Here is a 13,238-nt window from a genome sequence, read left to right as displayed (position 1 = left end):
TTAACCGCTACGCCACAGGGCCGGCCCCTGGAATCCATAAATTTTAAATGAAAAATTCTCATCGGAAGGAACTAGAATTCCCTTTAGTTTAAATTATGTTTTACATTTCTCTGAGAGTCTTGTGAGACCCAGATTTCCACTTATCTGAGATTTGTTGAGTCCTGTAACTACAGAATTTAGTAATACTTAAGGCAAATTTCAAACTTGGGAGCACAGTCAGGTTTGTAAAAAGTATTCCTCATATGACTTGGTTGAAACAAATTCTATTAATATAGGGAGAATCATGAAATTTGTATGTCATTTTCCTAGACTTGAAAATGCTGTCCTAACTTTATATGCCGTATGCCTAGTTTACGGTAACAATTTCCCTCTGCTGCCCGTTTTGTCTCACCTTTCATTAATTTCTCGTGTCTGAATAGTTAATTATAGCCTAAAGTGTTGCCAGTATAGTGGGAGTAAAAGGCAAGTGATATATGACACCATCACACCATTGTCATTCTCTGTTCGGAGAGATCTAATTTCGTGATCTTGGCAACACTCTCCATGCTCTACAAACCAGTGAGATCATTGAATTAAACAGCTATCCTATTCACAGCTCATCTTTATACTTTGGCTAGCTAGATTTTACAACCTGATCTCTGCCTTGATACTGAAATATTTCATCAACCATATGCCTTTAACGTCATTGCTTTAAACTTGCCCCATGTTTTTGCTTTTAGCCTCTGTCCTACTTTCTGGTATGTCACTAAACAGGCAGAGCATTCAGTAAACTGTGTGCTATTCAGATTCTTGCATAACATTCTCGTTTAGAACACACTAGTCTTTTTGTTACGGAGGGACGAGTAAAGACTGTTCTCATTTATGTGGTGGCAAAAAACCTCAGACGTTACCTACGTATGTATATCACACTACTATACATTTTTTACAGGATTTTTGGCTTTGAGGAGAAAAGTGTTGACAAAACACAATGATGAAAACAATATTTGTTTTGGAAATGTAATCCAAAAACAGACTCAGATGTATGTCAACACATACATCTAAGTAGTTCAGCAACTAATGCAGGCGCCTTCTCAGCTCTCCCCATTTAACAGAACTAGAGCGATGGTAGGAAGTGCCCAGGTTGCTGTGAATAATCAACTGTTGATCAAGTCTTGGCTAACCTTTTGTAAGTGGCCATTTATCAAAGGCGGCATTAAAGATAGCTTTTAAATTCACTAGACATTTATTTAAAGACTTGAAGATCCTCCAGTTGGAATGCCAGTGTGCCCAGGTATGTAACTCAATATTGGCAATAGAACATTCTCTCAGAAGACCTTTGCCTTCTTTTTTTTTTTTTTCTGAGGAAGATCAGCCCTGAGCTAACATCTGCCAATCCTCCTCTTTTTGCTGAGGAAGACAGGCCCTGAGCTAACATCTGTGCCCATCTTCCTTCACTTTATATGGGACACCGCCACAGCATGGCCTGACAAGCGGTGCGTCGGTGCGCACCCAGGGTCCAAGCCCAGGCTGCCAGCAGCGGAGCGCGCACACTCAACGGCTACACGACGGGCCGGCCCCAAGACCTTTGCCTTCTGTGGTCAGTTCACCAGTTGCACTTCCTGTTTGCACCTCTGTTCCAGGGCTTCCTGAGCACAGGTCAGTAGAGAACTTATTTACCAATGCAGTATGTCTGAAAACTATAGTCCAAAACCCTTGGGCAGACAAATGCTATTGATCCCAATGTCACATTCAGAAAGTCAGTGACCCATGTACCATATTCAGCAAATCCCCAGGCATGATGAAACTTGCTACAAAACCAAAAAGGGAAAATCTGGGAAGTAGGCCAAGATCCTAGGTGTCATTGTACAGCATTTAAGCCAACTCTGGTTTCAGAATTCTTTTGAGATTGTGACTTCATGATTGGAATGCATTCCACAGTGCTTGGCCACAGGTCATCATGCAAGAAATACACTGTAGGAGCCAGCCCCGTGGCCCAAGCGGTTAAGTGCTCAAGCTCCGCTGCAGCCGCCCAGGGTTCACCGGTTCGGATCCCGGGCGCACACGGACACACCACTTGGCAGGCCATGCTGTGGCGGCGTCCCATATAAAGTGGAGGAAGATGGGCACGGATGTCAGCCCAGGGCCAGTCTTCCTCAGCAAAAAGAGGAGGATTGGCAGAAGTTAGCACAGGGCTGATCCTCCTCACAAAAAAAAAAAGGAAGAAATACACTGTAAAATTGTGCTTGGATATTGTTAGCTTTTTGCAATAGGAGAATTTAATCCTTGGTAGAAAAGTTTGTTTTGTTTTTGAATTTCCATAGAATCTACTAGTGAGGCCTTACCAAATAGAAGATAGAAACTGGATTAGGACTTTCTCTCAAATATAATCTTGGGCTAATCCCTTATCTTCTACCTTCCCTGCCTGTTTCCAAAAACGCTGTGAAGAATTAATAAGAACACATTTTATTTAAGACGACATTGTTATAAGCACAAGGAAGACACGAGTCAAAAGATATAGACAAGAAATGTTAAGCCTCTGATAATAAGCTTTAACAAGTAATAGTATCCCTAATCAATCTATTAATGTGATGCAATCTCAATAAAAATGCAACAGAATTTTTTCTTAAGCCAAACTATTTCTCAAAGTCATATAGAAAAAATAAAAATAGACAGGAATTGCCTTAGGGAAAAGAAGAGCCAGAAGGGTAATGAGACTGACTATAGAGTAAAACATAGTGTAAAGCCACTGCGTAATAGTGTAGGGAGAGACGAGAGACCAATTCCCAGAAATCCATCAGGCAGACAAATAGTATATGGTGAATTTGGCATTTCAAATCATTCAGTGAGAAGAATCTAAAAGTACAAGATGCCGCTTTTCACCTCTGACACTGACAAAGTTCAAAAAGCTTGATATGCTGTGTTGGTCAGGGTACTAGGAAACAGGAACTCGCAGATGCTGCTAGTGGAGACATGAATGGGTATAACTCCTTTCAAAGACAGTTTGGCAATAGCTATCAGAATTGAAAATGCCCATACCGTTTAACTCAGCAACTTGCTTCTACAAATTTGTCCTTCAAATATTATACACGCAAAATGACTTACATATAAAGTAATTCATTGTAGAATTGTTGGTGATAGCTAAAGATTAGAAGCAGTCTGGCGCCGGCCCGTGGCTTAGCGGTTAAGTGCGCGCGCTCTGCTGCTGGCGGCCCGGGTTCGGATCCTGGGCGCGCACCGACGCACCACTTCTCCGGCCATGCTGAGGCCGCGTCCCACATACAGCAACTAGAAGGATGTGCAGTTATGACAGACAACTATCTACTGGGGCTTTGGGGGGAAAATAAATAAATAAAATTATAAAGATAAAAAAAATTAAAGGTATCCTGTATGCACAGGTATGGAACAAATCCCCAAGCTCTCTGGTCAAGTGAAAACCAAACTGTAGAACAGTGTGTATAGAATGTAGAGTATATAGAATGTATACTGTAGGGGGAGGGAAGTATAAAATACCTCTGGAAGATAAGAAATTAGTCCTAGTGTTAATGAAGCAAAGTGGGTCCGCTTCTTGGTGAGCTGAAATCAAAGCCTTCACCAGAAGTAGTTGTCACACAAAGTGAGATTTATTTGCAGCAAATAACCAGACCACAGGGAATCATTTCCAAAGCAGCGGCTCTCTGAGCAAGGGAAAGCAGAGGGCTTTTCTTAATATGGGGAATGCATATTCAAAAAGGAAGTTTCATCATCACATGTAGAGGTGAGTATTCGCTCACGCAGGTGCACACGCTTCCACATACGTCACATGTTATGGGACTAAGGCCTGAGCTGCTCCTGGGGCAGAGATCTTAACATTAAAATGAAGCAAAGGTGACTCTTGGGTACTTCTCCACCCGTCTGCACAGGCGTCACTTGTGCGTGGGGTTTGGACAGGTTCAGGGTGGTTGGTAGTTGAATCTCGTAACATAACTAAAGGAGAAGCAGTTAGATGCTTCCGAAACCTCTTTTGAGTTACTAGGGGCAGCTATTCAGTGACAATAGTGGTTTCCCCCAAAAAAGAGAATTAGATAACTGAGGGACGGGAGTAGGAGGGAGACTCACTTTTAGCTGTAGAGTCTTTTGTGCCTTTTGAATTTTTAATTGTATGCATGAGTCACCTGTGTGAAAGTGAGTTTTTTTTAAGAAACAACGAACAATACAACACTGATAGCAGAAATAAAATAATATGAAGAATAATCTCAGATAAATTTACATACCATAGTGTCTAAATAGCGTGGAATGTAAATGTTCCTTATTCTTTTCAGAATATGGAGCAATATAAATATGATTATTATCCCAGAGGCAGACATTGGGAGATTGTAGAATGCAGGAAATAGAAATGTCTTACCCAACATTTAGAGGAATAAAGGATCAGCATCTTTAAAAGTAGGATGATCTGACTATCTGTCCCAGTATTTTGAAAGATATACTTCAGTAACTGACATGTTGACCCAGACATGGCTTTAAGTCAACCTAATGACCTAAATAACTTTTAAAGTCATAACACTAGCCCATGAATCCTAGCCTTTGAGTGGCGCAAACATTTTAGGAATAGTATTTAAATATGTTCAACAAGGGCCAGCCCCGTGGCTTAGCGGTTAAGTGCTCACTCTCGGCTGCTGGCGGCCGGGGTTCGGGTCCCGGGCGCGCACCGACGCACCGCTTCTCCGGCCATGCTGAGGCTGCGTCCCACATACAGCAACTAGAAGGATGTGCAACTATGACGTACAACTATCTACTGGGGCTTTGGAGGAAAAATAAATAAATAAATAAAATTTAAAAAAATAGTAATAATAATACTTTAAATATGTTCAACAGGATTTAGGTGGAGCACTTCCTCACAGACCTAGGAACTCCCTTCTGAGTTTGTTGTTTGGTTTTACCTTTGAATTGTTTCTTGTTTCTTTTATGGAGTGAATAATGTTAGGCAAGGGGAAAAATGTAACCCAGATGGCTATGAAATCTGGTCCTTTCTGTGATGGAGAAGAAGCAAATTATGTAAGACCAAAACTGTAGCCACTTCTGCCTTCTAAAGACAATGGAATAATGATTTCCAGCCAGTGGGGAAGTATTTTCTCCCTACTTCTCACAGAGGCAAAGGAAAGCCTGTGCCAGCACTTCTTGCAGGCTCAAGGGTCACCTTCCCTTAGGTGAGCCATAGTTTTCAAAACACGATAATGGGTTTGGGGATATGCAAAGGCAGGCCTGGAAAAGACCAAAAGAGTTCTGCATATAAGGAGAACTGAGCTGATGAGTAGAGAACCCTAGAGCCCCAGTAATTTAAGGTAGGAAGATGTGAAAAGGGTCTCGAAGGGAAAGGGAAACCGAGCAAAACTTCCATCAAGTTTGCTCTATACACAGCTGCCTTGTATGAGGGATAACTTAAGGGGGGAACGAAGGGGAAAGAGCTGATATTCCTCACCTGGGACAGAGCAGTGCAGAACAGTAACAGAACATGGTGAGGCAGAACAGTTGATAAATGAAATTAATTCTCCAAATCCTGAGGGGATTGGAAAATGCATAAATTACTCAGATTTCTCTGAGGAGGGACCCAAGAGCTCAAGCTAATTTCCTTTGAATTTCAAAGGAAAAGGTAATCCAGCTGACGTCTGGTTAAACCTGCCTCCGCTGCAGACCTGCACAGTGAGACTGTGGCGTGGGCAACACGCTGTGTGTCAGCAGCTTGAAGAGGCGCGAGGGGGGTGCCGGCACCCGCCCCTGTCCTCTGAGAGTGAGCTGGCGGGTGTGCAACACCTGCTCAGGAAACCAGACTTCTTAAGGCTTCGAACTTCTCCTGAGATTCTTTACTCACTTCCTCCAAAGAACTTTGTAAGTTCTCTCTCCAAAGAACTTCCTAACTATTTACTCATAAAAATCTTTCCATGTTTTCTTCTAGTACTTTCATGAATTAATTTGTTTACATTTAAATCTGTTGCTCTGTCTCAAATTTACTTTGGTATATAGAGTGAAGTATTTTTTTTCACGTGGTCACTCAGGTAACTGTCCGACCACTTTTTATTGAATAATCAATCCTTTCTCTATTTAATTAAAATGCCAGGGCCGGCCCGGGGCTTGGCGGTTAGGTGCCTGCGCTCCACTGCTGGTGGCCCGGGTTCGGATTTTGGGCGTGGGCTGACGCACCGCTTCTCCGGCCATGCTGAGGCCTCGTCCCACATACAGCATCTAGGAGGATGTGCAGCTATGACATACAACTATCTACTGGGGCTTTGGGGGGAAAAAATAAATAAAATTTTTACAAAAAAAAATAATTAGGGGCCGGCCTGGTGGCGCAAGCGGTTAAGTGCGCGCGCTCCGCTGCGGCGGCCCGGGGTTCGCGGGTTCGGATCCCGGGCGTGCACCGACGCACTGCTTGGTAAGCCATGCTGTGGCGGCGTCCCATGTAAAGTGGAGGAAGATGGGCACCGATGTTAGCCTAGGGCCGTCTTCCTCAGCAAAAAAGGAGGAGGATTGGCGGATGTTAGCTCAGGGCTGATCTCCTCACAAAAAAAAATAATAATAAAATAATTAAAATGCCAGTTTTATCATGCTAAAATTCTTCATGTATAGGTCTATTTCTGGATTCTGAAATCAATTTCCATTGACTTCGTTCACAAAGCACACTGTTTAGATGCAGTTTTATAATGTTACAGTATTGTTTAAAAAGAGACAACAGACCCAAAATAGAGTCCCTTGCGCTAAGCCCCTTGTCAGCAAACCAAGACTTAATACCTAACCTAATTGCAATTTCAGCCTGTCCCAGGAATGTGACCTTTAACTAGTCAATCTGGAATTCCCTGGTCCACGGGGAGGGGGTGGGGGGGAGATCATCACAATAGACCCTGCCTTCCCCTAAGGAAGGTGCCCGTGCCTGGCACAACCCACTCCTCTCCCTGCCCCACAGCCTCTGCCTGGGAAAGCCTTCCATTGTGGACAGCTCATCAGAGTTCCTTTCTCTTAGCTAGGTAGGACACTAGAAGCTAAAAGCCAATTCGATTTTTAAATTCACTCAGTTGAATTTTGTTTTTTAACACTATCTTGTAGGGCTGGTTTTCCCTCATTATTCTGTCTTTTTTTCAGGTAAAATTCTTGGCTATTACTTTGAGAGTTTTTTTGTTTTCCAATAAGAACTTTAAAATCCGTTTCTCGGGCCAGCCCAGTGCTGTAGCAGTTAGTGCGCACGCTCCGCTGCAACGGCCCGGGTTCGCAGGTTCTGATTCCAGCGCTCACCGATGCACCGCTTGTGAGGCCATGCTGTGGTGGCGTCCCATATAAAGTGGAGGAAGATGGGCACGGATGTTAGCCCAGGGCCAGTCTTCCTCAGCAAAAAGAGCAGGATTGGCAGATGTTAGCTCAGGGCTGATCTTCCTCACAAAAAAAAAGAAAATCGGTTTTTCTACTTCTAAAAAATTTCTCTTGGTGTTTTCATTGAGATTATGTTAAGTTTCTAGATTAGTTGGAAGGAAGCAGACATCTTTACTGACATTGAGGCCTCCTATCCAAAAGAAGTATATGCTTTTCCACTCAAGTTTTGTTGTGTGTCCCTTATAGTTTTTGAAAGTTTTTTTTTGTATGGATTGTGAACATTTCTTAATTTTATCCTGAAGTATTTTATCCTTTTTGTGACCATTATATATGGCCTCTTTTACCCATTGTTTTCTCAGTGGTTGTTATTTGTATATGTTAGGCTGACCCGTATGAAATTGCCATTTCTGTAAGTCAAAAAAGGTTAGTTCAATATTGGCAATTTCTTTTTTGTGTGTGTGTGTGTGAGGAAGATCAGCCCTGAGCTAACATCCATGCTAATCCTCCTCTTTTTGCTGAGGAAGACCGGCTCTGAGCTAACATCTATTGCCAATCCTCCTCCTTTTTTTTCCCCAAAACCCCAGTAGATAGTTGTATGTCATAGTTGCACATCCTTCTAGTTGCTGTATGTGGGACGCGGCCTCAGCATGGCCGGAGAAGTGGTCCAGCAGTGCACGCCCAGGATCTGAACCCGGGGCACCAGTAGCAGAGCGCGCGCACTTAAGCGCTAAGCCTTGAGGCGGGCCCCAGTATTGGCAATTTCACATAGTGTCCCTAATAGGAAGGCTAATCATTTTTTTATATTTACTTTGTTCATAATTACCTTAGTGAATTCTCATGATGTTTGTCATACTTTTTCAGGTGCTTTTCTTGAGTTTTTCAGGTGTGTAATTATACCATCTATAAACAATGATTAATCTTAACTCTATCTTTATAATCCAATTTTTATATCTCTTATTTATTTCTGTTGTCTAATTGTGTAGGCTATTACCTCCAGAATGGTGATAGTTGGTTATAATGGTGAGGGTAGACATCCTAGTATTTCCCTATACAGCATAGGCTTTCTGCTTATATCATATATGTATGATATAACATGATCATATAAGCATTTTAATCAAGAATGGTTGAGATTTTCAGCATTTTTGGAGATGATCATATGATTTTTCTCTTTTTAAACACTAATATGGTGAATTATGTAGATATATTTCCTAAGATGGAGTCATCTTTGCATTTCTTATATGAATCTTACTTTATTAAAATGTGCCACTCTTTTTTTTAAATGAAATACATTTGACATATTATGTTGGTTTCAGGTATACAACATCGTGATTCAACATTTGTATACGTCACACAATGGTCACCACAATAGGTCTAGTTACCCTCTGTCACCATACAAAGTTAATACAGTATTATTGACTGTAGTCTCCATGCTGTACATTACATCCCAGTGTCTTGTTTGTCTTATAACTGGAAGCTTGTACCTCTTGATCCCCTTCACCTTGTTTCACCCATTCCCCCCCAACCCCCCTCCCCTCTGGCATCCACCAGTCTGTTCTCTGTATCTATGAGTCTGTTTCTGTTTTGTTTTGTTAGTTCATTTGTTTTCTTTTTAGATTCCACGTGTAAGTGAAATCATACAGTATTTGTCTTTCTCTGTCTGGCTTATTTCACTTAGCATAATATCGCTAGGTCCATCCACGTTGTCACAAATGAGAGGATTTCATTCTTTTCTGTGGCTGAGTAGTATTCCATGGTATATACATATCACATCTTCTTGATCCGTTCGTCTGTTGATGGGCACTTAAATTGTTTCCATATCTTGGCTATTGTCAGTAATGCTGCAGTGAACCTAGGAATGCATATATCTTTTTGAGGTACATATATCTATTCTTTTTATATGATATATATTTTTTTAATTTTATTTATTTATTTACTTTTTCCCCCAAAGCCCCAGTACATAGTTGTGTGTCATAGGTGCACATCCTTCTAGTTGCTGTATGTGGGACACGGCCTCAGCATGGCCGGAGAAGGGGTGTGTCGGTGCGCACCCGGGATCCGAACCCGGGTCACCAGCAGCAGAGCGCATGCACTTAACCGCTAAGCCACGGGGCCAGCCCTCTTTTTATATGATATTGACTCTGTTTGCCAATATACTTTTTGGAGTCTGCACGTTGATATTCATAAGTACTTTTGGTCTGTGGTTTATGTTTTGTGTTACTTTTCTCAAGTTTTGGGATCATTTGTAGCCTGGCTTCATCATGAGGGTCTGGAGGGTCTAGAACATTTGGTGTCATCTCTTACTTAAAAGTTGGTAGAATTTACTAGTAAAATCATCTGTGATTAGGGCATTATTTATTTATTTTGGCTAGGGAGGTTGACAACTTTTCACATTTCTGTCATAGTAATTGCTATGTTTTGATTGTCTATCTCTTCTGGGGACAACATTGGTAATTAATGTTTTACTAGAAAATCATCCATTTTGTGCATTTAAAAATTTTTTATTTGCATAGAGCTGAACAAAATAAGATTTTAGAAGTCTTTTAATTGCCCCATGTCTGTGGTTATTAATCCATTTCCATTTCCTATTTTTAGTATTTGTGCTTTCTCCACTAAAAACAATTAATCAGGGCCGGCCCCGTGGCTTAGTGGTTAAGTGAGCGCGCTCCACTGCTGGCGACCCGGGTTCGGATCCCGGGCTCGCACCGACGCGCTGCTTCTCTGGCCATGCTGAGGCCGCATCCCACATACAGCAACTAGAAGGATATGCAGCTATGACACACAACTATCTACTGGGGCTTTGGGGGGAAAAAATAAATAAATAAAATCTTTAAAAAAAAAAACAATTAATCATTAATTTCATTGGTTTTTTCGATTTATTTATTAGTACTATCATTTTTCTGTTTTCTAATTCCTTAATATCTACTTTTATCTTTATGCATTCCTTCTTTTTGCTGTATTTGGTATAATAATGCCAGTTCATGCCTAATGTAGTATTTTGGAAATTATTTATATACATAAAAATTAATATGCCTTTTTTTAATGAGGTAACATATATAAATTTCAGGTGTACATCATTATATTTTGATTTCTGTGTAGACTACATCATGTTCACCACACAATGACTAATTATAATATGCCATTTCTATTGCCCCCCATATGAAGAATTTTAAAAAGAAAGAGAATTAAATTTTAGTGAGGAGAAAAGGAATGAAGTCTTTAATTCTTTTTCTTTCTTTTAGGTAAATATAAATTTAACTGTCTTGTGCTTTTTGATTTTGGAATTGTTGACAATTCATTTTTCTTAAGTAACAAACCTAATATGACAATAGGAGTAAAAAAAGATGCTGTTTTTATTGACTTTCTTTAAAATGGCCTTCCTCTGCTCCCTTATCTCTTAATAAATTACTATACAGTAGGTCAAGCTATAATATGAAGATCAAGGAAAAATACATCCCCAGTTTCTCTCCCTGCCACAAAGTTGCTTTATCTGTTAATTTAATTGTTTAGATACCTAGCAAGTATTCCTGTTGGTGTGTGGTTTTGATATTATGAGCCAGTTAGTTCCATTCCTTTTAGTTCACTTCAATTCAACAGTCCTTTACTGTGTGCCTGCGACTGTCCCGGATGCTGGAAAGAAAACCCCTGAAACCAACCTCTCCTCCCTCACCCCAAGGAGCTCACAGCCTGTTCTGTTGGTACGGATTGCTCTTCTAACCTCCATCAGAGTTTGCAGAAATGTGTGTCACAAGACAGGACAGGGAGAAGAGAAGATGGCTTCACCCAGATCATTTGCCATAACTGCAAAAACAAGGAACAAAAGTTGAGCTGGTTAATATGCATGCTCAGTAGTCGGAAGGATCCTGACTGCAATATCACTTGTAGCAACGCTCATGAGCCTGAATGAAGCTCTTGTTTGACTCTCTAAATCCTGCCAGTGTTGAATCCCCAGATTGTATTTCCCTGGAAAAAGCTTTGGTCCTGCATGCTCTGCCAAGGAGAGTTGAAGGTGAGGAGGCCTCCATTTCCCCACAGCTTCTCTCAGTTCTTGATGGCAGCAGATCCTGGGAGTGCTAGAAGCAGTTTACACACAAGCTAGTGAAAGAGTTTAATTACCTTCCAAGATTTTGATTTCTTGCAAATGCAAAATACCCTCAATTATTTCAATTCTTACATTCCACATAGAAGTTGGAAGGAATATGCATGTATAAGATATGTTTATTATTTCTTACTTGAAATAGTTAATTCAAAATAATCAGCATTATCCTCAGGGACACTCTGATGGTGGAAGTGGCCTTACATTTAACGTGAAATTGCTAGGAAAGCACAGGGTTTTGGGCCTATTACTTATTTGAACACATTAGAAACCAGAAGGCAAAGCAAGAATGTAGTCGTATACAATAGTATACCTTTGGAATATTTCAGTAAATTTGGATCTTATATTTCTTGTACAATGAAAAAGGTAAGCATCCGGAGTCTCTGGAATAACTAGTCAGTCAGTTTATAAACACTGTTGGGGAAGAAGATATCTGCACCCAATGAATAATGGCCCCCAAGAGGAAGGTGTTTGCTAGTTGGAGCTCAGGAAATGGTCCCTCTGGGCTCACTCTACTAGTGATAGAAATTAGTGTCCCAACAACACTCATTTCTCACCCGTATCCTATCTGGGAAGTCTCAGCTCTCACTGTCTCTCGCTTTTTGTAATATACACACAGAGCCTAGTTCTCGTGTGGGGGACATTGTTTTACTTTTAAGGCTATTTTGCATCTTTATACCATTATATTTTTATGAAATTGTCTCCGTGGTAACATAATTTAAAAGAATCGTAGAATATCTTCCTCATGGTTTTTGAAAGTTAAATTTCTCCTGTGCCTCCTGTAATGACTCATCAACTTCCTGGTCACTCTTCTGCTATTTTAGTTTGTCCGTGTCTGCCTTAAACTGTAACACTTTGCACAGGGAAGTATGCTCTAGTTGCAGTTAACAAGAGCAGAGGAGTGCAGTGGGTCTCGGGCCTTCTTTGTCCGGCCCACGGGAGCCCTCTGACAGCCAGGCCGCTTTATTGACGCCCATTACATCGCAGTGGACTAAACGTCCTACGCCTGTGTCATGTGAATTGCCAAGCGTCCAGGTGTTCTCAGTTGATTTTTGGATCCTGAGCTCAGATAAATTGTACTTGTGAAAGTTCTTGATTGTAAATAACAGAAACCACCTACGGTTCCTTAAGCAAAAATGGAATGCATTGGATGGGTGTCTTGTAGCTCCTGGAATCAAAAAAGATGTGGATGTATCAGATGGGACCCAAGGGAGGCAAGGTCTAGATGAGTTGTCACCTCAGTAACAGGCTACTCAGGACGTGCCACTTGCCAGCAGGTCACTCACCGCCCCAAGATTGGCATCACCACCACTGGATACCTAACAGCCCCGTGGGGGTTCTGCTGTCGGTGGACATGCACCCTGCCCTTCCAGGCTCACTGCCCCTGCAGAGCCACCCTGAAGCGTCTGTAATTGACCTGAGCCTTGTTGTCACTCCCTCAGGACATAGTCCAAGGTGGCAGCATTTGGTTGGCTGTGCTTAGGTCTTGTCTTTGCTTATGTCCCAGGGCAATAGCTGCCCTTCGGCTTCCATAGTGGAGGAAGAGCTGCTTCCCTATTATTATCTTAGGATTCCCCCCAAATTAGAAAAGCTTTTGGATGTTGGGCAACCCAAATTATAAATATCTACTATGTGTAAATTTTCACTTTATTGATTTGGGTTCATCACTTGAGAATAATATCTTTCAAGTAATGATTCTGTCATCCAGTTAGTTATCATTCCCAGGTTTCTGCAGCTACAGACTTTCTAAGCTAGTCTTTTGTGTTTCTCCAGACTCAGTCAAAGGATTGCACACAATAGTGTCAGGAGTGAGCATTGTGACCAGGCTTCC

The sequence above is a fragment of the Diceros bicornis genome, chromosome 24 (genome assembly GCF_020826845.1).
Source record: "Diceros bicornis minor isolate mBicDic1 chromosome 24, mDicBic1.mat.cur, whole genome shotgun sequence".
NCBI lineage: Eukaryota > Metazoa > Chordata > Mammalia > Perissodactyla > Rhinocerotidae > Diceros > Diceros bicornis.
The sequence above is the reverse complement of the archived record's forward strand: the minus strand, read 5'-3'. Positions refer to the sequence as shown.